We start from the raw sequence: 23,580 nt of genomic DNA, 5'->3' as shown, positions 1-23,580 counted from the left end.
TGAGCAATTTCATGTAGGAACTATTTTCTACCAAAGTACACCCAACCATACATGATGATACATACCAACCATAATAGCTAGTTGATCAGCTTCTGTATTCTGTAACCGATGGGTGGGAAAAACAAACATTTTATGGAGGACGGGCTACAGCATCCAGCCGTAAGCCTCCTGAGTTAGCAGGCAACCAAATAAATAGTAACAAAGTAGCCTGACGTCTGCTACACAGTGAACGTAACAAAGTAGCCAAAGTAGTAACGTCTGCTACACAGTGAACGTAACAAAGTAGCCAAAGTAGTAACATCTGCTACAAAGTAAAAGTAACAAAGTAGCCAAAGTAGTAACATCTGCTACAAAGTAAAAGTAACAAAGTAGCCAAAAAGTAACAAAGTAGCCAAAGTAGTAACATCTGCTACAAAGTGAAATTAACAAAGTAGCCGAAGTAGTAACATCTGCTACAAAGTAACAACATAAATAAGAATGGTTTGCTTCAATACAAAAAAAAGTATTTTATAAAAAAATAAATAATAATTTAAATGATATATAATATAAAAAGAAGAAATCGTCTCCGACATGAAAATCGAATGTGGAGACTGACATCGACTATTCGAAAATTTGAATATTCTATCTCATCCTTATACAGCATTATTGTACATGCTATCATATGGAGTTAAATGTGCTATATGCAGGTGTATAAGGAAGTAGGTATATAGAAGGATCACTATGCAGGTATATTCCAGTTAACCCTTTACTTGTTGCGGTGTCAGAGTCACTAGCTTCATCCGTTCTGCAGACATCACACCACACAGCTTTAAATATAAACCGCAAAGCTCCACCCTACACCATCGCCCGGGTCTCTTATCGCACACATCAAAAGCAATTAGCATCCTTTATGCCCGGGGATAGAACAACATCACATCCATCATTAATGGAGCTTTCCTGCACAGGCCCCGTCGACCCATTTACTAACACTGACTGTTTTCAGCTGATGCCGTCTGGCTAAACCACATCCTCCAGTCCCGGATCAGCAGACTCTGAGACAGCTCCCCCCCCCCAGGCAAGTCAGACGGGTGAACAAATAACAGCCGGCTGCCCGTGACTGTGGTGGTCTAGTGCTCTCTTAACGCTGTTTCTGCCACTGATTAGATTCTACTGCCACCTCGCACACACTACCACACTGTAGGGCGGGGCAATTCATCGAGTTTCTATTTCAATTACAATTTTGTCTTCCCAATGATCATAAAACGGAATAATCACGCTGCGTTGCTCTCATTTTGTCTTGTGTTGTAAACGCAGCGCACCCTTCCTTCACAGCGCTGCGCTCCTCCCCACCATGAAGCCATAATGGTAGTTTTAGAGGAGGGAGCCATGGCGTGTTTCTATTTAAATTTTAATTTTGAAATGCTTTTGGTAACCTTTAGAAGATGACAGAAAGGCAGCCTAAAACAGTTACATACTGAGGTAGAGGGTTTGTAATTTAAAAAAAAAAATGTATCTACTTTTTCTCCCATTTTCTATTATTCTCCCATCCCAATTTTCGTATCGTCCAATTCTACCCTCCCCTGTCTCGAACGCTGTTAGGCCATGCCTCCCACAAGCCGGCTGCAATGTGGACGAAGCCTTGCATCACGTGTCCCCTCCGGTACTCGAGGAAGCAGCAGTCGCATCTTTTCACCTGCACAGCGCGATCTCTCAGCGGCGGGGGTCTGCGTTTTTGGAGGGCACGCCGCCCCCGTCGCTTCCTGATTCTGCTGCGCAGGCGCACCAACCGACCTGTAGGAGTCGCTGTCCACAACGTCCGATCCCCACCCATCAGCTTCCCACCCCCTAATACTGCCAATTGTATTAGTATGAACGACCAGCCAAGCTGATAGCAATGCGGAGAGCTGGGCTCGAACCCAGCGTCTCCTGCATTGGTGGTGAGCGCCTTGCCCACTGCACCACCTAGCCGCCCGGTTTGTAATTTTTTTTAACAAAAACTTAAATTTGTATTAACATTTATAGACATACAACACGTAGACAATAATTACAATGACATCAATAACATAACAATACATTAACATGGGCCCCTTGAATATGGCTGCGTTCATAAGAGGTCCCCCCTCCCGCCATCCACCCCTAGAAATAGGACCCCCCCACATCCCAGGTCCGTCCCACCCGGGGCCGAGCACTCAGCGACACGGGTCCCTTGAATTTAATTGGGCCAGGCTCAGTAGAGGAGCGAGGGGAGGGGGGGAGAACCCCCCCCCCCCCCACAGAGCCAAGCCCGCTACCTCCCATGTTACCAAGCACCCCACCCCACGCACAACGACCCCACAACATACAAGACCCCACTCTGTGATCATGTTCTTAACCTCTTAGCTTAGCTTTATACTTTATACTTTAGCACATGCATGAGCCTGGTCTCTTTTGAAAGATAACATTCTGAAGTTGCTAATGCAAAAAGAGAGAATAACTTTTTAGTGCTAACTAATGAAATAGAGTAACAGAGGTTTGAACTTGAACTTGTGTACTCACATTTCTCTTTAGTTGTTGCAAGATTCCATATACCATTATTCCAGCATAGAGGTATTAGCTGGAAAACACTGCGGTTCCATAGCCTGAAGTCTTATGTAATACAGGTCCGAGGTGGCATTCGAACGGCGGCAAATAGATTTTTCTAACGGTATATTATATGTGTAACGGTTGTGACATTGTCACCTTAAACTTCGATGCCCTGGGGGAGTTTCGAACCCGTGGTCTGCCGCACCGCGGGTCGACAGCAGAGACTGCTATACCAAGAGGTGAACTCACTGCTTTGTAACGTGTCTGTGTGTCTTCTAAGGGTGAGAGTGAGTTTAACCCATAGCACCGCTACTCGCCACAGTCACTTCACAACATCTGAAGTCCATCGTGACTCCGCCTCACTGTGCCATCCGTTACATATGTTCGGCGAAAAATGCAGCCCGAGCCGGTAGACGCTCGCAAAATACCGTGACGTGCGTGCATGGGCATCGGGCCGGTGCGTGGTAAGAGGTTAAATTGTCCATGTGATAGTGGGGTATTGATTTTTAGCGTGAGTTGAAGATCATTCCAGGAAGCTGGTGCATCAAAACAAAAGGCGGACGTATCAAGTTCAGACTGTGGTACTTCAGATTATGTGGTACTTAAAAGTATTTTTCATCAAGCCAAATACTAAGGTATTTATATTCAGTGACTCTCAATAGTGGATCCATTTACAGTAGATATATGTAAACAAATATAATCTTATGTTTCAGGATCTAGAAAATGGCATACATTTAGTTTTACTAGCATTCAGCAATAGTTTAAGCTTGATGAGAGCTTCCTGCAGGGCATCAGGCTATCCATTTCTAGCTGAATGGAGTCAGCAATACAATAAATTATAGCATCATCTGCACAGAAATGGGTTTGACAGCCATTCAATGTAGAGAAGAGGAGTGGGCCCAAAATTGAACCTTGTGGTACACCCTTTGTTATCTGCAAAAACCCACACTGGGCATCACCGTTTTCACACACTGACGCCTCCCATACAAATAGTCACTCTACCAGTCATGAGTCACTCTACCAAGACCAATATTACCTAGTTTTTGCAAGAGCAGATGATGGTCAACTGTGTCAAATGCTTTAGACGAGTCAACAAAGAGGGCACCACAGTGTTTTCCATTTTCTTTTATCTACTTCTCCCATTTTCTATTTTTCTCTCATCCCAATTTCGTATCGTCCAATTCTACCCTCCCCTGTCTCGAACGCTGTTAGGCCATGCCTCCCACAAGCCGGCTGCAATGTGGACGAAGCCTTACATCACGTGTCCCCTCCGGTACTCGAGGAAGCAGCCGTCGCATCTTTTCACCTGCACAGCGCGATCTCTCAGCGTCGGGGGTCTGCGTGGGAGGGACACGCCGCCTCCATCGCTTCCTGATTCTGCTGCGCAGGCGCACCAACCGACCTGTAGGAGTCGCTGTCCACAACGTCCGATCCCCACCCATCAGCTTTCCCACCCCTAACACTGCCAATTGTGTTAGTATGAACGACCAGCCAAGCTGATAGCAATGCGGAGAGCTGGGCTCGAACCCAGCGTCTCCTGCATTGGTGGCGAGCGCCTTGCCCACTACACCACCTAGCCGCCCTAGTGTTTTCCATGATCTAATGCAGTTATTAAGTCATTATTGACTGACTATCGTGACAGCTTTGTAGAGAACGAGAACCTCTAACTTACTTTGATTGATTACCGACCGAACAGTCTAAACCTGTACAACCTTCGTGACTTGTCAGATTGGTTGAAAGTGAAAGCCCAACGAACGCCTTTCAGAACGGGCTCAGTGCCATCACACTGGGACACCTCGGAGCTCCCAGAGAGCACGCACTCCTCCCCACAGCTCATTTAATCAACCAGTTGCCCATCAATCATGGCTCAGACCAGTCGGGGTAATTATTACCAGACCAGTAACGAGGCTGCAGCCACCTCCCACTTCCAGATCGAACACTGTCTCGCAGTGTACTTTTAGCTGCTCCGTACGAGATTCGTATGCTTCCCTCGTTTCCTTGTTTGAATATGAGTGGTCATGGCTCAATAATCGATGTAATACGCTAGGGCAGTGGTGTGGTTTTGCCAAAGACAGCAAAACAGCAGGCTACCTGTTACCACAGAAGAAGAGTGCCCTGAGTAGGGTCTCTGTAGCACGTTTTTTGTTGTGTGCAACAGAAATATTACTTGTCCTATTATTGTCCCTTATTTGAAGAGATTGATGCACACAAGAGCTGTACTGGCATATCAGAAATTATGTTTGTGCTTTCTTCTAGATAACGCCATTCAACCATCATTTAATGGCCATGGGACTGGTTCTCTGCAATAAATCATGAAAATAAAAAAGCCTTTTTTTCAAATAGCTGAAAACACTGGTGTCGACTGATTTCTTCTGCAGTTTATTATTGCATTTACATGTTGAAATAACTATCGCTTGGAGCAATACAACTTGTGTTACCTAAAAGCTGTAAATAGTTATATAATTCCATTTAGATTTGAAACACATTTTACGCATTCAACCCAATAACTGAACTATGTTTTTATTTGTTACACAGTGTCTCAAAATACTGACTTGATCACCACTTAATGGCTCAGGATAAGATGTAACCCCATTAACCTCTTAAGCCATAGCCCTATTTTCTGAAAATCTGCCTAAAAATACATAAGTAAATGGAAGATTGCTCCACGTCTACAAGGTCCATTTGCATGTTCTTGGTATCGAGGGACATCTATGAATCTCAGGGAATGTATTCCCAGTGTCCGAAATATTGTGTCTGTTACTAGGCTTGAGTAAATTGTCACTCAACTTAATGTTGTCATCTTTGACGGTGAATAACGCCATGCTAAAATTGACCAGACATGAAAAATCATTCAGCACCCTTTTGAGATCACGTGTACAAAAGATCTTAAGTAAATGAATAAAGAGAAGATTATTAAACAGAAGGTTTTGTAGATAACAGTACTGAATTCTGCCATCCGGACACATGCAATTTGAAATAATATGATTATAGAATATCAGGCCTATAAAGGAAATGTAGCCGCCATTTTTCATCCGATTGCAAAGCCGTTTTGTGCTAGACGTTCACAGAAAGGTAGAGAAACTAACTGCGTTCTGTTTTATGGCAATAACGTTCACATTTCTTCTACAGTGGATGGGAGACGGTGAGTCACTGGAGTGTAACGTACCGACGATTTCCTTTAAATTGTCGTAAAATCAGTACTTTTACGCCAGGGGGTCTATGGCTGCCAGAGGCAGAGGCGCGTCTCCGGGTCTGCAGCTGGACCCTATTGGACTGCCATTCATCCCGACATATTTCTCCCTACTACGGGGTTCAGATGAGCCGACCTCATTGGTTCTCCCCTACCACACAATAAGGGTTTATTATTCACCAGCGAAGCAGCGGGAATCACGGACGCGGCCCACAGGTGTTGTGTGAACGCGTGCGCATTTTCAGCACGCGCTGTAGACCGGCGATACCTCTCCTCGGCACACATGAGAGAGGGCTATTCCCGTCTCCCAGATACTGGCCAAATTCATTTGACCTACTTCCCTGATCAGATTAGGCCATACACCTCGAATCTTCCGGGATAGTATTTATAGCGGCTCTCGCCTGTGGAGCAGGGTTTCCCTGCTGTTACACACCTGCACACACTCAACTCATGAATGAGATACTCGTCTTTCACACATTTGTCACGTCACCTGTAGCCGGGAGTTTAGCGAAGGGGCGGGACTTAGAGAAGTAATGATGTGCTCAACTCATTGGGTTAACATTACTGTCAAACTAATTTTAAATTAGGTAGGCTGTCTATAAAAAAATCATACTGAATGGCTGAATTCCAATATATTTGAATTTCGTTCGTGCAGCTACTAGCCTGGTAATCCTCTTATAATATCACGTCCTCCTCTACACTACAACACACACACTCCTAGCATCATCAGGCAGGATTAGCCCCACCCCCCCTGGGGTCAGTGGAAGGACAAGCGGACCCTGTGGCCTCAGATTGGCTGAGTCATATAGAGAGCCCCCCCCCCCCCCTTCCGCTGGACCCACTATTTCAGGGGAAAATACGAGACAAATAATATTTGTTTTGATCCCGTTGGAATGGTGCCATGAATTATACATATGATATTTGTCTATTTAAAAGTGTAATTTTAGGGGAGCTCCAGTAGCTCACCACGTACCGCGAGTGCTATTTCAGCGCCGTGGACAACCGTGCTCGTCACGGATCTGGGGCTGAGCGAGTTCGAATCCCGGACTGCAGCCGTGCCTTTCCCAGAGTGTCTTCCCCCCCATCTGAACCCTTTCAGCCTGCTTCTGTCGGTCGAACTTGACCAAGTATAAATGCGATAAACGTATAAAAGAGCCAGGGAAATGGCAAAAGTAAAAAAAAAAAAAAAAAAGTGTAATTTTAACGTTACTTTATAGCAGTGGCAGTTCTCAACGCCCCCCCTATCTGACGTCCAGGTCCCATTCTCAGCCATTAATGCTGCTATTTGGCTCAGTTTATTGGGCCAATTAAGCCTGTCTGTGTTGTGTGTGTCAAATTAATGCTTCTAACAAGGGGTAGGGTCTAATCAAATCTTTTTATCAATTTCTTCTTTTTCTGGATTAAGATTTTTACTACTACTAAGTGTCTTTCAATTAAACCGTACAAAGAGTGACACCTGTTTCTGAAGTGGGTGATGTTGGATTGTGAGGATTGGGATGTAGGCTCCTCTCTGATTCCAGTCAAGTTGTTGTCCTGATATTAAAACAATGATGAATAAATTGAATAAACAAGCAGCCCCTTTGAGCATCTCAACGCCCCCCTTTCAACAATTCTGCACCCAGTTACATGTTCACTTCAATAGTATAGACCTTTTGTGACTTGACATAACGTAAACATTATAAATGGTCCCTTTTGCATTTCCTGTCCCAGTGTTTGTTAATAAAGTTGCTGACGGACGGGGGGGGGGGGGGGGCAAAGCTGTTCCCCTAGCAACGGAATAGCAACGGAACACTTCTGAAAAGAACATGCCATCACTGGAGTGGCAATGTCGTTGATTATTCATGGAGGACGATCCTTTTAACCGCTGTTAGCCCTGAAGTCCTCTTATTACACAGCAAAATATTACTGCCTCACAAATCACAGTCTCTCTCTCTCTCTCTCTCTCTCTCTCTCTCTCTCTCTCTCTCTCTCTCTCTCTCTCTCTCTCTCTCTCTCTCTCAGTTTCCTCTTGGACGGAGGGCAGCCTGTGACATCTACTGGCATGGAGTGTCCTTTCATGACAATGAGAGGATCGTCTCAGGGCAGGTCAACAAGTTACCAGGTACCCCCTCTTCTCCTATAGCCTTCTCCTGATATGACCGTGGGATATGGCCATTCTCTAAATAAATTCTCAGTCCACTACTAGCCATATAGGACTTTGTAGAGATAGAGTTGTTTTTTGACAAATCTGTGACATTTCCGACGTGAAGTCATGCAGAAGGAGATGTGATTATCTGTCATCAGGAGATAATTTGTGGGGGGGGGGGGGAGGAATGACAAAATCTTCTAATATTAAAATGCTTTCAGACCTGTGATATGGTTCCAACTTTCCTATCACTTTAGAACTATAAATAGCTTGCTAAATCCTACAGATCATTGCCAAGATTAACCAAGCAGAAAGGCTCACACTATATACAGTATATATATATATATATATATATATATATATATATATATATATATATATATATATATATATATATATATATATATATATATATATTAGCTTTGTTACACAAAGGTTAATAGAAATCAGTTAATTGAGAATATATTTAGATTCTAATCGTAATTGAAATCAAATTGAATTGTGAGAATACCTACATTTCCCGCCCACGTTCATAGCACCCTAAGGATCTAACCTATTGAATTCCCTTGATAAGATGAATCGAATATCTATTTCAAATGGAATTGTGACCTCAACAATAACTGAAATGGAATGGAGTGATTCCCACAGAGTCCCACCTCTATAAGAAAAAAAAGTGTATAAAATGGCTAATTGACAAGTTGACTGAGATCTCACGGTCTCACCACGGTCTCACCACAGTCTCACCTCAACACAATAGCTAACCAACTAAATACAATAGACAGTGGTATCCTGAGGTAACGTCGTTAAATACAACGTTTGCTAGTCGAAATGACTGGACACACACAGGGACAAGTTAAACATCAATCAATGAATTTATTCCAACAGGTAGTTTGAGCTGCATGTGAGCCGCGGTCTTTCTCTCCTCTCCTTTGGAAACTAATGACGTTACGTTAGCTCGAAAAGCACAGAACCGGCCGACACAAGTTAAGCTGCTAGCAACAGACACTATAACACTTCCGGTCGGGAGGTTTTCAAAATAAAACAGGAAAGACATTTATTTTGTAAATTTGTGGCATGCGCTTATTATCTTGAGACGTTTTCGTTTTTTTTACGGAAACCTTAAAACGAAACGAAAACTAAACGGATCAAAATCATTTTAGTCTGGACAAGGCCTAAGTGTGGTGGAGGATGGGGTTTGACAGCACGACTTCACACACAGGCAGACATCCCATAGGCAGCGTGACGCCTTCCTATAAGCACAGCTGTTCATTCTGTTCTGACTGACTCTGGAGATTATTGTCCTAATGATATTAGATGGATGCTGGGATATACACGCACACACACACACAACGCACACGCACACACGCACAGCACACACACACACACACACACACACACACACACACACACACAACACACACACACACACACACACACACACACACACACACACACACACACACACACACACACACACACACACACACACGCACACACACACAGTGCTACCTGTGGTTCACAGTCTCGTGTGTCATGTCATGGCCTGTATATCTATATTAGGTCGCCATCTGTCTTTTAGTTTTTGGAGGTTTCAGCAGTAATACAGAGGAACAGGCAGAGAGTGTTTGAATGAACAGATTAGCTCCACTCTAAAAACTGTCCTGATTAATTCAATTACAAAATAAATAAATAGATAAAATAAAATAATGAGTAGACCAGAGTGGGTTACTGAGATAAGAAAACAGTTTTTTTTTAAACGTGTGTGGTAGGGCAAAATACATTATGATGCTAAGGCTAAAACGTCATTAATAGTGAAATTATAATTAATAAATAATATTAATCCTGATTGTAGACTGTGTGAATTGGAATAACTTGTCCATTTTACACAGTGCAGTAGTCACACAAACATCATTAAAGTTAAACAAACTCCGTACAACCACAAAACAGAGCAAACAAAACCAAAAACTCACATCCAACAGTCCAGTGTTAGTATGATCAGATACCGAATGCATTAAAGCTAGACTGGCTAGTTTTGAGAATAATAATAATAATAATAATAATAATAATAATAATAATAATAATAATAATAATAATAATAATAATAATAATAACAATAATAATAATATCTTATATTTATAACTTTCAGGAGACCCAAGGCGCTTAACAGGAGGGGCAGCTAAGGGAGGGGATTCAGGGGAACAGGGAACAACGTAACAACAGAATAATAATAAATAAATTAAGAAGAATAAATTAACCTCTACGATAACTAGTTACAAAAGCTTGAATATTGTTTATAATCTATATCATAACAAAGTGAACCACCATTGCGCTTAGAGGATGCTTCTGTGTATGGTAAAGGTGTCAAGTGTCACGTCAAGTGTTCCTTTATTAATTCAGGTGTGAGGGTAGGAGCAGATTATAAATTAATATATTGTCATCATACAGTACATCAGCACAGTACAACGAAAAAAAGTTAAGCATCCAACCAGAGTGCAAATGTAACCGTAAAGGGCAATAGTAATATACAATGTACAGGTGAATAAGATGGGTATAAGATATATAAATGAGTACTACTGAATAATAGTGTTAATCAGATGTATGTACTGTGATACAGGTATAAAGACACTATGGTAGTAAGTCATACTGGCCATACATCCACACAGCACATCACAATAAACGACATTGACCGTGCAGAATACAGCAGTTAAAAGTGAAGTCTGAGAAGTGAGCAGGCTAACTGCATGTGGAATGAATGACGTCTTGTATACGGTATGTTCTTTGTTGCCAAGGCATCCTGTAGCGCCTGCCAAGGCTTAGCCTCAGAGAGGGGATGTGAGGGTACAGCTCTCCTCCTCCTCCTCCTCCTCCTCCTCCTCCTCCTCCTCCTCCTCCTCCTCCTCCTCCTCTGTTCCCAGAGAGCTGCTTTTATGTCTCCCAGTTACTTTACTGGCTACACTGACCACCTCGCCAACTTGCTCCTGTATTCTTGTTAAGATTCCCATACGACCATACAGAAATAGATTAGATTAGATTAAAATGTATTGGGGGCGACAGTGGCTCGGGAGGTAGAGCAGTCGTCTGGCAATCCGGAGATTCCAGGTTCGATTCCCGCTCCTCCCGGGCAGTGTGTCGATGTGTTCCTTGAGCAAGACACTTAACCCCTAATTGTTCCTGATGAGCAGGTTGGCACCTTGCATGGTTGCCTTCACCGTCGGTGTGTGAGTGAATGGGTCAAATGTGAGGAACAAATTGTAAAGCGCTTTGGATAAAAGCGCTATATAAATGCAGCCATTTATATTTGTATTGTCATCAATCATACAGCAAAAGTACAGTACAACGAAATTAAGTTTGGCATCCAACCAGAGTGCAAATGTAATGTACAATGTACAGGTGATTAAACTGGGTATAAAATATATAAATTAGTACTACTACTGAATAATAGTGCTTATCAGATGTATATACAGAGTTGTAGTATTAATATGTACAGTGATACAGGTATAAAGACACAATGGTAGTAAGTCATACTGGCCAGCAGCGATTATATACAGGTATGTACAGACAGATGTGGATAGATATACGGTAAGAATAAATATATGTATACACAGCATTATTGTACATGTTATCTATCATACATTATATGATGAGTTATATGGGTTATATGCAGTTTGTATTTGTATTTATTGGTTTAAAATACAGAGACAGTGCATATTAAGGAACATTTGACTGTAAATATGCCAGTTTAGCCAGGTTGGCTAATTCTCAACTGTAGTCTCTGGGGCAGGTGACATGAGCACTACAATAATTAAGACATAGTACAATAATTAAAACACAGTAGGAATCAGTATTGGTTACTGTAACTGAGGGGTACAATTCCCTGACTGTATTACTAGATATGATACTTACTACCACTACCTTTGTACTTAATATTCGGCCACCCAGTACACGGCATAAATATATTATCATGAACACTCTCACGTAGATGAAACGGATCCAACACAAATGTACGAATTAGAAACAGGTCTTTATTTTCCTACACAGCGATGGTGTGTAGAATAAGCACTTAATCACTTAATTACATTTATGAATTGAAATAGTATGCACTTTTATGGCAAGGAGTATTCGTCGGTATATCAATAGATAATGTCCAATCTCTGAAGGCGCAGGTGGTAAATATACGACCTGGAATAGTTAAGGAATAACAGCAATGATACTTTAATGATTATAGGCTGGATACACTAGAGGGGGTTAATCCGGTCGATTGTAAGCCGACAGGAGTAGGAGGGGGGGGGGGGGGTAGAATCCAGCTGCCTCGTCCGGCCAAGGGTATCCCAGGAGAACCCACTGTAGTGACGTTCAATGCGCCGGCGATCCTTGGACCACAGATGAAAGCAGGTGGACTCTTTGTGGGCCGGCTCTCTCCGGTCCACGGGGGAGAGATGTGGAGAGACCTCGTCTTGCAGAGCGTCTCCTCACCTTGTGTCCTCTCCAGGGGGGGGGTTCCAACACACGGTAGTGTCGGGGGTCTTTATCCATAGAATAATCAAAGTATCCAAAGCATAATCCGTGCCTGGGAAGGCGGGCTGTCGTCGGTAGAATAATCCGGTATACAGGTCCACTCGCTCGTCGGCTCTGGGGCTCCTCGGGTGCAGCTTCACATAGGGTCAACCACCCTGGGTAAGCAGCCAGTTCTCTGCCCGAAACGATGGGGTACTGACTACGGTAGTATTCTCACCGCACGAAGCACTATATATTAACAGACTATTATTAGCTTAATAGACTACGTCCAACTCGACGATATAGTGCCAAATATGACTATTCAAATATTAATATACACAATGTCTCAATACCGATGGTAGGCGAACTTGGCCTTACTCCCACACGTGGCATCGCGGGGAGGCTTTACGTCTGTGACTCTATTGGAGGGTAAGAAACTGGACTGAAAAGAAAGTCCTACTTTAGTAGCGCAGTATATATACGCACTATGAACAAATAGTCCCATTAGTGGTGCGGTAGCCAAATTCCTACGCGGAACTAGGACTTGTTCGTACATGTCGAGCGGTACGTTTGAACTGGGTCTGAGGGGTATGGCAGCCTGGCACCAAGGTCTCGACCAATAGTAGAATGGAGACTATTATGGGATGTTCAGTAGGCTAGAATGGATATTCAATGCATATTGTACAAGGAATATACAAGGGATATCAGGGAATATTAGAGAATATACAAATACAATTAAATATATATAAATAAATATATATATTCGGTTTAATCTGGCCCTTCACAACAGCCACCCCCTGAATAGGTCCCGGAGCTAATCAGTTAAACGGAGACAGATTAATCGCGTTGTCTATTTACACATAAGGGTTTGCTGTAGGGGTCAGTCAACTTCACAAAGTCATAGGGTTGTAGGGTCATGGTCATCATCGATTGTGTCTGGGAGTCGAGGCAGTTCTATGAGCCTTGCCACGGGACGGGTGTAAGTGCGACCCTGGACGAGCACTTCAGCTGCTCGGACCTTGCCGTCGGCACCGGTGATCACTTTGCTTACGCGGCCGGCCGGCCACATAGCTCTGGGCAGTGATTGATCAATAATCATGACGACTGTTCCTTCTGTCAAATTGTCTCTCTCCTTTACCCACTTCTGGCGGGTCTGTAGAGACGGTAGGTAGTGCAGTAGGAAACTGTTCCAAAACTTGTCGGCTAATACTTGGCTGTACCTCCACATTCGTCGGCCGTTCGCTTCTTCAGGCCGGTACATTGTCTGGGGTAATGTGGGATCTAGCAGGCATTAAAGCGTTCCGTCTTGGGACGGATATCCGTCCATTTGATTTGGAGATTCCGTCATTTGATTTGGAGTCGTGACGGATTTTAACCTGAGCCAATCAGAGGCGTCAAATATCCTTTTTTCCCCTACCGCGGCCGCACCAAACAGTCATTTGCGAGCAATCGGCAAATTCTCAGGCAAATGCAACCAACCAGAAGGCGAGATTGTTCTGAGTTTACAGCCCTTTCACCCGCCTCCGCTGTGCTCAGCACCAATGGGAAGCGCCCATTTTGAGACTCTCTAGCGTCTAGCTCTACTCGCGAGTAAACTGACTCATCAACACCATGCGGCAACTTTTTACGAGACCGTAAGTTCATTTGACTTATTCTAGTCTAAAGAAACATATATATTACTATTGCTATTGATAAATCTAGGTAACGTGAATGCCACAAAACGAATGCCTTTTGTTAATCAGAACGTTATTTACGCGACAAGCAGTGTGTTGTTGTCGTTGTTGTTGTTGTTGGTGGTGTTTCGTGTGTGTGCTTGCGCCGCTCGCTTTCTGATAAATGTATGAATGTTGATAAATCTAGATAACGTTAATGCCACAAAACGAATGACTTTGTTAATCAGAACGTTATTTGCGGTATCAATTGTTTTTAAGCTCAATAAACGTCTTTCTCCCATTTGTCCGGGAGATCTCTGGGTAACAGTACTGTATATTTGCATATCATATATGTCACAAATGTAACATTACTATATACCTGTATGTCATGTATGTCACTATGAATTGAAAACGGGGGACCCTGATGTAAACAAGACGAACGTCTTTCTCTGGTCTGCATCCCCTTAACAATTGTGTGTATTGAGCTGTACTGTATTGTACCCATTCTGCAATCTGTTAAATATTGATTGATTGTTATTAACAGATTGCAGAATGGGTACAGTACAGCTCAATACACACAATTGTTAAGGGGATGCAGACCAGAGAAAGACTTTCGTCTTGTTTACATCAGGGTCCCCCATTTTCAGTTCATCATAACATATATGACACACATGACATACAGATAGACAATACTGCTACATCTATACATTTATGACATACCAGATTTACAAATACAGTAGCCTATTGTTTGTTTGTGATACAAAAATAGTCTAAAAAGAGTATATACATTTGACGAAGAAACTGTACATTGGAGGTGGTTGGGTGGGATGGGGGGGGGGTTGTAACTATACATTGGATTATCGACAAAACCTTACTTGGTCCCAAGAAGAGGGTCTCGTGTATTAAATAAAGTTTTCATTCATTCATTCACTCTGGATCTTGTAAATCCAGTAGCAATACACACAATTGTTAAGGGGATGTAGACCAGAGAAAGGCGTTTGTCTTGTTTACATCATCAGGGTCCCCCATTTTCAATTCATAGTGACATTTATGACATACACAACATACACATGACATCATGACATTTATGACATAGGGACATACATGCCTTACAGGTATATAGTAATAGTACTGTTACATTTGTCACATATACGATATGCAAATATACAGTACTGTTACCCAGAGATCCTAACAGTAAATATATACATATGATGAGGAGGAGACTGTACATTAGGAGGGGGTGAGTGAGTGGGTGGTAAATAAATATATACAAACGGTGGGGAGGAGACTGTCCATTGTTGTTGTGGCATAATTGCTAAACGTGTTTAGTCCCTTGTTTGTATGATAACAAGCCATTTAGTTCATGGTTCAAAGTGGGGAGGGGTGCTAGCTCGCCATCAATCAGAAGCTAGCCACAAGACTTGCATTCACGCTCTCCAGCACACAACAGTAGGGTCTCTATAGTCACAGTCAGGACAGTAGGCTCGCTCTACAAGTAGGCTCCCTTAAAACGCTAACGCTATTAAAAAAAAAATACAGTAGAGGTTAAAATAAGAATATGACTTGGCCAGAAAAAAAGTTCAGTCAGGAGATTTTTTTTTGCTTTAATCCCTGGATCTAGCCGCCCCATCAGGAGTGTGTTGGGGGTAACTGGGTCGATATCCGCCACATCACTGGAGACATATCCGAGGGGCTTCGAGTTAAGTACTCCCTCAATCTCCGTGAGGACTGTCATTAGGACTTCTTCCGCCACAGTCTGGGCCCCAAGTACTGCGTACAGGGCTGTCTTTATGGAGCGCACTTCTCGTTCCCAAGTGCCACCGAAGTGGGGTGCGTTTGGGGGGTTGAATTGGAAATCAACCTGTGCTGGAGCGAGGTGGGTCTTAAGTTCTGGGCCCATAGCTTGGAAGCTCTCTCTCAGCTCTCTTTCGCCGCCTTTGAAGTTTGTCCCATGATCGGACAATAGGGTAGACGGTCTTCCTTTCCGTGATATGAATCTACGGAAGGCCATAAGGAATGAGTCTGTGCTCATGGTCGGGAGAAGCTCGATGTGTATCGCTCTGGTGGTCATGCATTTGAATACAATACCCCACCGCTTCTCGGTTCCTCTTCCTTTCTTTATGTGCAGCGGGCCAAAGCAGTCCATACCCGTTGAGTGGAATGGCTTGTCACCGATTCGGAGGCGACATGGAGGAAGGTCAGCCATCCTTGGTATGCTGGGCTGCGCGCGCCACTTGCGGCAGTCTAGACATGTTCGTTGGAAGTGTCGTACCGCCTCTCTTCCTTGTAGGATCCAGTAACGACGTCTGATTTCCGCGAAGACTCTTTCTGCTCCTGCGTGATGTACATCCTCATCGTATTTCTTTATAATCAGCTCTGTGACCTTGTGTCGGCTGTTCAATACGATCGGGTATTTAATGTCATCCGGTAGATTGGGGGCTCTGCGTAGGCGACCACCCACTCTGATGAGGGTGTGAGCGTCGCTCTCGGGGGCCAGGTGAATTAATCTGCTGTCGGATGGGACGGGCTTTCCTCCCTGTAGACAGGCCAATTCATCGGGGAACGAGTCTCTCTGGGCTCGCTGCAGTAGAAGCAATTCTGCTTCCTCGTAGTTAGCTGCTGACATATCAGCGGGGGACTTGCACTCCGGGTGGTACCGCAGGAATGTTCTTTGTTGTGCACTCTCGATGGACGTGCAATCGTTTATGTTAGGGTCGGTGGAGGCTACGGTGCTCAATCCACAGAACACAGACTTCTTAATTTCCACCTCCTCTGGACTGGCTTCCCTCGGGATAGGCATGGGCCACTGTCCTTCCGGGAGTCTTAGGAATGCGGGGCCGTCACTGTAGACATTGCGACGGGTGAGGTCATCCAGGGGCATCCCCCGGGTGATGACGTCAGCTGGGTTCTGTTTTGTATCAACGTAGCGCCACTCTGTTTCTCCGGTTAACTCTTCGGTTAAGTCTTGAATCTCGGTGACTCTGACTCCCACGAAGACTTTGTACTTGCATGAGTCCGATTTGATCCAGGCGAGTACCGTCGTGGAATCTGACCACAGGATTGTTCTAGACACCGGTATGGTGAGCTCACGTTGGATGAGCGTGGCTAGGTGCGCTCCGGCTAGGGCTGCGCAGAGCTCTAGACGTGGGATAGATTGTTGCTTGCGTGGGGCTACTCTCGAGCGGGCGAGGACAAATGCTGTGTAGATCTCTCCCCCTTGGTCTTGGGCCCGCAAGTAGGCTACTGATCCGTATGCGACCTCTGAGGCGTCACTGAAGACGTGTAAGTCCATTTTACATGTCTCTGGCCTCACCGTGGGTGGGAAGTAGCTTCGGCGCATATTAACGCCTGGGAGTGAGTGGAGCTCCATCTCCCACTCTCTCCAGGTGGATGCAAGGTGTGCGGGAATGGGGTCGTCCCAGCCCTGGTCCTTGTCCCACAATGCTCGTACAATCATTTTTGCCCTGGTGGTGTACGGTAGAATACATCCTAGCGGGTCATATTGTCGGGCGAGTGTTGTGTACACACTCCGTCTGGTGGTCGGCGCCGCCGCCGGCCTTCCCTGCTCCGTAGTCAGGGGCTTGTGTCTGTAGTGAAGCGAATCTGTTTTGAATCGCCACACCAATCCCAGGGTCATCTCCTGGGCTTCTCCCGGGATTGTAGCCATCCAGGTCTCGCTGCTGGCTGCCTTGTCCTCGGAGGAGAGGCTGCGCAGTACTTGCGGATCGCTGCTGGCCCACTGCCTGAGATCAAAGCCGCCTTTGATCAATGAGGCGCGGAGTTTAATCAGGAGAGCCTCGGCTTCTTCCTGGGTTGAAAGGCTTTGTAGACAGTTGTCTACGTAGAAGCTGTTCTTTACGCTGTGTCGGACCTCTTCGTCCGCTGCTGGGTCCTCTGCTACATGTTTCTGTAGTGCAAATGTCGCACAGCAGGGGCTGCACGTCGTTCCGAAGGGGAGGACTTCCCATTGGTAGATGGCTGGGTGCTCATCTCCTGGCTTCTCTCTCCATAGGAACCGTAACAGGGGCTTGTCCGCCTCTACTAATCTCACCTGCAGGAACATTCCTTTAATGTCCCCGCTGATGGCCACCTTTTCCTGGCGGAAGCGGAGTAGAACGCCGAGTAGGGAGGGGCCGAGTGTGGGACCGGGCAGTAACTCTTTATTCAGATTTTGGGATCCGATCTGGTAGCTGCAGTTAAATACTATGCAGTCTTTACCGTTGTGATGGACCTTGTGGTGGGGCACGTACCACGATTCAGTGGTCTGGTCAGCCTCTTTAATGTCCATCTTTGTGACGTGTCCCGCTGTGATGAGCTTCTCAATCTCAGCGCGGTATACACTCTCTTGGGCGGGGTTCTTGGCTAAGCGCCGCTCCGTGTTCAGCAGGTACCGTTCTATGGCGTCTGTCTTGGCGTGGAAAGTAGGCATTCCTTCTCGCCGCAGGAGTGGCGTGGCGTATCTCAACACGCCGTTGACCGGGACTCTCTTGGTCCCTGTCTCGAGGAGGTGAATGGCGTAAATGTCATCTTTAGAGCGAATGTCTTTCTTTCCATTCTTAAAGGGCATTTGTTCCAAGCTCCATAGCCGCTCTACGTGTTGCAGGAGTGCGGTTTCTCCCTCTGTGACTCGGGAGTGGAGACATCTAGTGGCTGTACTTCGGTTGAGAGATTTGGCGAGCGGGCCTTGGAGAGTCCATCCCAAACGGGTCTCGACTGCTGCAGGACAGCCTCGGGGTCCGGTATGAACCCGGTCTATCGGGACAATGAGGTCTGCATGGTCGGAGCCTATCAACAGGGTCGGCATAGCATTGTCTATGAACGGGATCGGTAACTTGCGCAGATGTGCATATTTCTCCATCAGCTTGGCGACGGGGTATGTGTACCGCGACAGTCCTATTTCTTGGCTGGTGAAAGCGTCTGCAATCTGGTACCGTCGCTCAGGCTGGCCGCTTGCTGCGATAGAGAATGAGACATTCTCGCCCTTTATCGTCTTCAAATCTCGTCTTATTGTCCGAATTGTCATTTGGGTTTCGCTTCCCCGCAGCCCTAGCTGGGCCGCAGCGGAGGCGAGCAGCAGGGTCTTCTCTGACCCGTCATCGAGGACGGCGTAAGTGTCCAGGACTTTATTCTGGTAGCTTAGTGTCACACGCACTACTTTTAGGAGTACTCGGGCTCCACTGCTGCTGGCGGGATCGATGTACATGACGCTCGCTTTGCGGCTGGATGGTGCAGGTGAAGGGCGCCGTCTGTTACTGTCGTGAAGTATGTCCAGATGGGCTCCATCGCACTTGGTGCACCTTTTCTTTAAGCGGCATTCGGCTGCCATGTGTGAGCGCGCACAGCGAAAACAGCGCTTGTTGGACTTTATCCATTGACCTGCTTCCTCCGCGTTCAGCTTGGGGAAGGAGTCACATTGCGCTAGCCAGTGTTCTTTCTCACAGTAGGGGCACACTATCTTCCACTTCTCCGTTCTGGAGGGGGTACTGTGGCTCCTGCTGCTCGGTACTGACTCCGATTGGTGCATCACAGTCACCGATCTTCTTCCATCATTTAGTCGTCTGGTTCCTTCTCTGGAGCCAGGGGTGCTCCGTCCGAATGTATCTAGCCGTAGGCTGCTGACTTCTCTCGCCAGGAAGTCTGCTAGATCGAGGAGGTTCGGTTCGGGGCCATTCGGGTCTCTGTGGTCCCTCTGCCGCCTAAAGCGCTCCTGACGAGCGGGCGGCAGCTTCTCCAGAATCCTTTCCACATTTGAGTTGGCGTAAAGTTCATACTTCCCCTTCTCTCTTTGCGCTCCCAACATCCCTACCAGGGACTGCACTCTGATGGACAGGTCGTCCAGTGCTCGATTGTCTATTGCTGGGGGTAAGCGGTCGATGTGTCGGATCTCCTGGATCACGTAATCCCATATGCGCCCATACCTCTGGTCCAATGCTACCAGCGCTGCTGTGTATGGGGTGGTGGAAGTCGCGTAGGCGAGCGCTATATTATGTGCGCGGGGCACCTTTAAGTGCTGCAGTAGGATGGCGTATTTGTGGCGTTCATCCAATACATCCACCAACATGGTCTCCAGACACATGCGGAGTTCTGTATACTGGGCCCGGTTCTCTTGGGTGAAGTCGGGTACCATAGGCGTGCCAATGTATGACGCTGACTGTGGATACATCGGCGAGCGTTGGGGGAGAGGCCTCCTAGGCGAGTCTCCTCCCGCTCCTTGGTATGGGCTGGTACCGGCAGTGTACCATGGCCCGCTTGTCCAGGTGCTGTTCCTCGGTGCGGGTCGTGCGTCGTGCTCACCCGTGTATAGAGTCGGGGGTCTGTAGCGCAGCTCCGCGGGAGTATAGCCTGGGCTGTACCGGACCTCCTGGTCCGGTAGAGTACTGTGCTGTCTTCGGGCGCGGTTCTCCTCCTCTTCCTCTTCGTCTTCAGTTAGGTCATCCAGTGCTTGTAGTCTCTGGTTTAGCCTTTCCACAGGATATGCTGCTCCTTCCCGGTTGCTAGGTCTCGCTTGGACCGGTGGGGGGAGGTGGTCTGTGGGGGGTATAGACCTCGTCTGTTGGTCAAGTTCAGGGTTGTTTACTCGGCTAGGGGATGCCGCCCTGGAGGTGTGTCTAGACGAGTTCCTGGAGCCTCTGGCGGAGGGAGAGGGTGTTGTCCGTCTGATCAGCTGTTCTATTAGTTGCGACTGCTGTCTGTCGCGCGCTGCGTCCCGTTGAGCACCGGCTCGTTCTCGGGCCACATTCTCTTCCATCTGAATGCGTCTTATTTCTAGACGTATCTGCTCGTGTTCGCTTCGCTGCTGGATCTGCAGTCGGTCGCGTTCAGCAGCGGCGTTCAGGCTGATGAGGAAGGCCTGCTGTAGGGTCCTCTCTGCCTCGCTGGGAGAAGGCGGTTGTATAGGGGAGCCTTCCCTCGGGGTACTCCTTGCGGAGCCTTGGAGTTCTATCTCCACGGTGCTCTCCCCGTCTTCTTCCGTGCCGAGTTCTCTCTCGGTAGTGTTGTATTCCTCCCGGGACTCATCGGGGACTACTTCTTCAGTACTGGCGGGGTGTGAAGTCATGTCTGGTTCCCACTGGTCCCCATCGTGAACTTGGTCAGTTACATTAGAGCCCGTAGGGGCCTCTATGGTCGGGGTAGTCTGGGCGTTGGGGTTAGACATACTTTTACTTTCTAGTTTTACCGCGTTTACTGTTAGTAGAAGACTAGGTTGTTGACTGACAGCGTAAGCCTCTAAGTACTGAGGGAGCCGTCGTTCGCGCTGCGGGCGTTGGTTAGGAGGATCGTTTCGTGGAGTGTTCATAATAGGCCATTTCAATATTAATAACACTATATTAATATTACACTAATTACCCTCCGGCTCGAAGGACCAATTGTAACTGAGGGGTACAATTCCCTGACTGTATTACTAGATATGATACTTACTACCACTACCTTTGTACTTAATATTCGGCCACCCAGTACACGGCATAAATATATTATCATGAACACTCTCACGTAGATGAAACGGATCCAACACAAATGTACGAATTAGAAACAGGTCTTTATTTTCCTACACAGCGATGGTGTGTAGAATAAGCACTTAATCACTTAATTACATTTATGAATTGAAATAGTATGCACTTTTATGGCAAGGAGTATTCGTCGGTATATCAATAGATAATGTCCAATCTCTGAAGGCGCAGGTGGTAAATATACGACCTGGAATAGTTAAGGAATAACAGCAATGATACTTTAATGATTATAGGCTGGATACACTAGAGGGGGTTAATCCGGTCGATTGTAAGCCGACAGGAGTAGGAGGGGGGGGGGGGGTAGAATCCAGCTGCCTCGTCCGGCCAAGGGTATCCCAGGAGAACCCACTGTAGTGACGTTCAATGCGCCGGCGATCCTTGGACCACAGATGAAAGCAGGTGGACTCTTTGTGGGCCGGCTCTCTCCGGTCCACGGGGGAGAGATGTGGAGAGACCTCGTCTTGCAGAGCGTCTCCTTACCTTGTGTCCTCTCCAGGGGGGGGGGTTCCAACACACGGTAGTGTCGGGGGTCTTTATCCATAGAATAATCAAAGTATCCAAAGCATAATCCGTGCCTGGGAAGGCGGGCTGTCGTCGGTAGAATAATCCGGTATACAGGTCCACTCGCTCGTCGGCTCTGGGGCTCCTCGGGTGCAGCTTCACATAGGGTCAACCACCCTGGGTAAGCAGCCAGTTCTCTGCCCGAAACGATGGGGTGACTACGGTAGTATTCTCACCGCACGAAGCACTATATATTAACAGACTATTATTAGCTTAATAGACTACGTCCAACTCGACGATATAGTGCCAAATATGACTATTCAAATATTAATATACACGATGTCTCAATACCGATGGTAGGCGAACTTGGCCTTACTCCCACACGTGGCGTCGCGGGGAGGCTTTACGTCTGTGACTCTATTGGAGGGTAAGAAACTGGACTGAAAAGAAAGTCCTACTTTAGTAGCGCAGTATATATACGCACTATGAACAAATAGTCCCATTAGTGGTGCGGTAGCCAGATTCCTACGCGGAACTAGGACTTGTTCGTACATGTGGAGCGGTACGTTTGAACTGGGTCTGAGGGGTATGGCAGCCTGGCACCAAGGTCTCGACCAATAGTAGAATGGAGACTATTATGGGATGTTCAGTAGGCTAGAATGGATATTCAATGCATATTGTACAAGGAATATACAAGGGATATCAGGGAATATTAGAGAATATACAAATACAATTAAATATATATATATAAATAAATATATATATTCGGTTTAATCTGGCCCTTCACAACACTTAACCTTAACCTTAACCATGCCTAACCTTAACCGGCGAAAGAATACACGTTAAAAAAAAAATTGATGGGATTCGAACTCATCAACAACAGACCGCAGGACCGCTGCTCTGCCAGGTGAGCTGAGCGCCAAATGAAAATCATGGCGGATTAGGGCGGTTACATAATTCCGCAAGCTCTGCCGCTCCGCTCTGCGGTTGCCGCGCCTGCCGCGGGGCGTGTCGCAGCCAATCAGGGAAAACGCGGAAGCAAAGGCAGCACTGCTCCGCTGTTATTAAGCAATAGGCCCCCTGGCAGTGGTTTGTAACCTCGACATCATCCTGGATCCCACCCTCTCATTCGACCCCCATGTCCAGGGGCGGAGCTTCCTATAGGCGACATAGGCGGTTGCCTAGAGTACCACCCAGAGGGGGGCGCCAAAAACTACATCCAGCTAAAAGAAAAAGTCTGTATATATATATATATTATTATTATTATTGTTTATTTTTTTTTGCTGGGCAGACATTGTTGCGCCTCCTTCTATATCGGCAACCAATATTTTTACATAAAAAAAAAGTATCTAACATAACATTTATTTGGGGGGGGCGCCAGGGGTGAAGCTTGCCTAGGGCACCAAATGTGCTAGGTCCGACCCTGACAACAGCAATGGGTAACTAGTTGCGTCTCAAAACATTTCTAAAAAAAGAATATTATGATTTCTTTAATGACCCCAAAGCAAAATGGATATACGGTATTTTTCCAAGGCATATAAACAAAGTAATTTAGAAGCTGTACCGGGC

At 46.1% G+C, this 23,580-nt stretch overlaps 1 protein-coding gene across 1 annotated transcript in view; it reads left to right on the top strand.

Moving 5' to 3' along the window:
* The window catches only part of LOC311236998 (disabled homolog 2-interacting protein-like), a 183,195-nt gene that overhangs the window by 11,370 nt on the left and 148,245 nt on the right, over window positions 1–23,580 (top strand).

This window comes from Notolepis coatsorum (assembly GCF_963971535.1).
Source record: "Notolepis coatsorum genome assembly, chromosome: 11".
NCBI lineage: Eukaryota > Metazoa > Chordata > Actinopteri > Aulopiformes > Paralepididae > Notolepis > Notolepis coatsorum.
The sequence above is the reverse complement of the archived record's forward strand: the minus strand, read 5'-3'. Positions and strand labels throughout refer to the sequence as shown.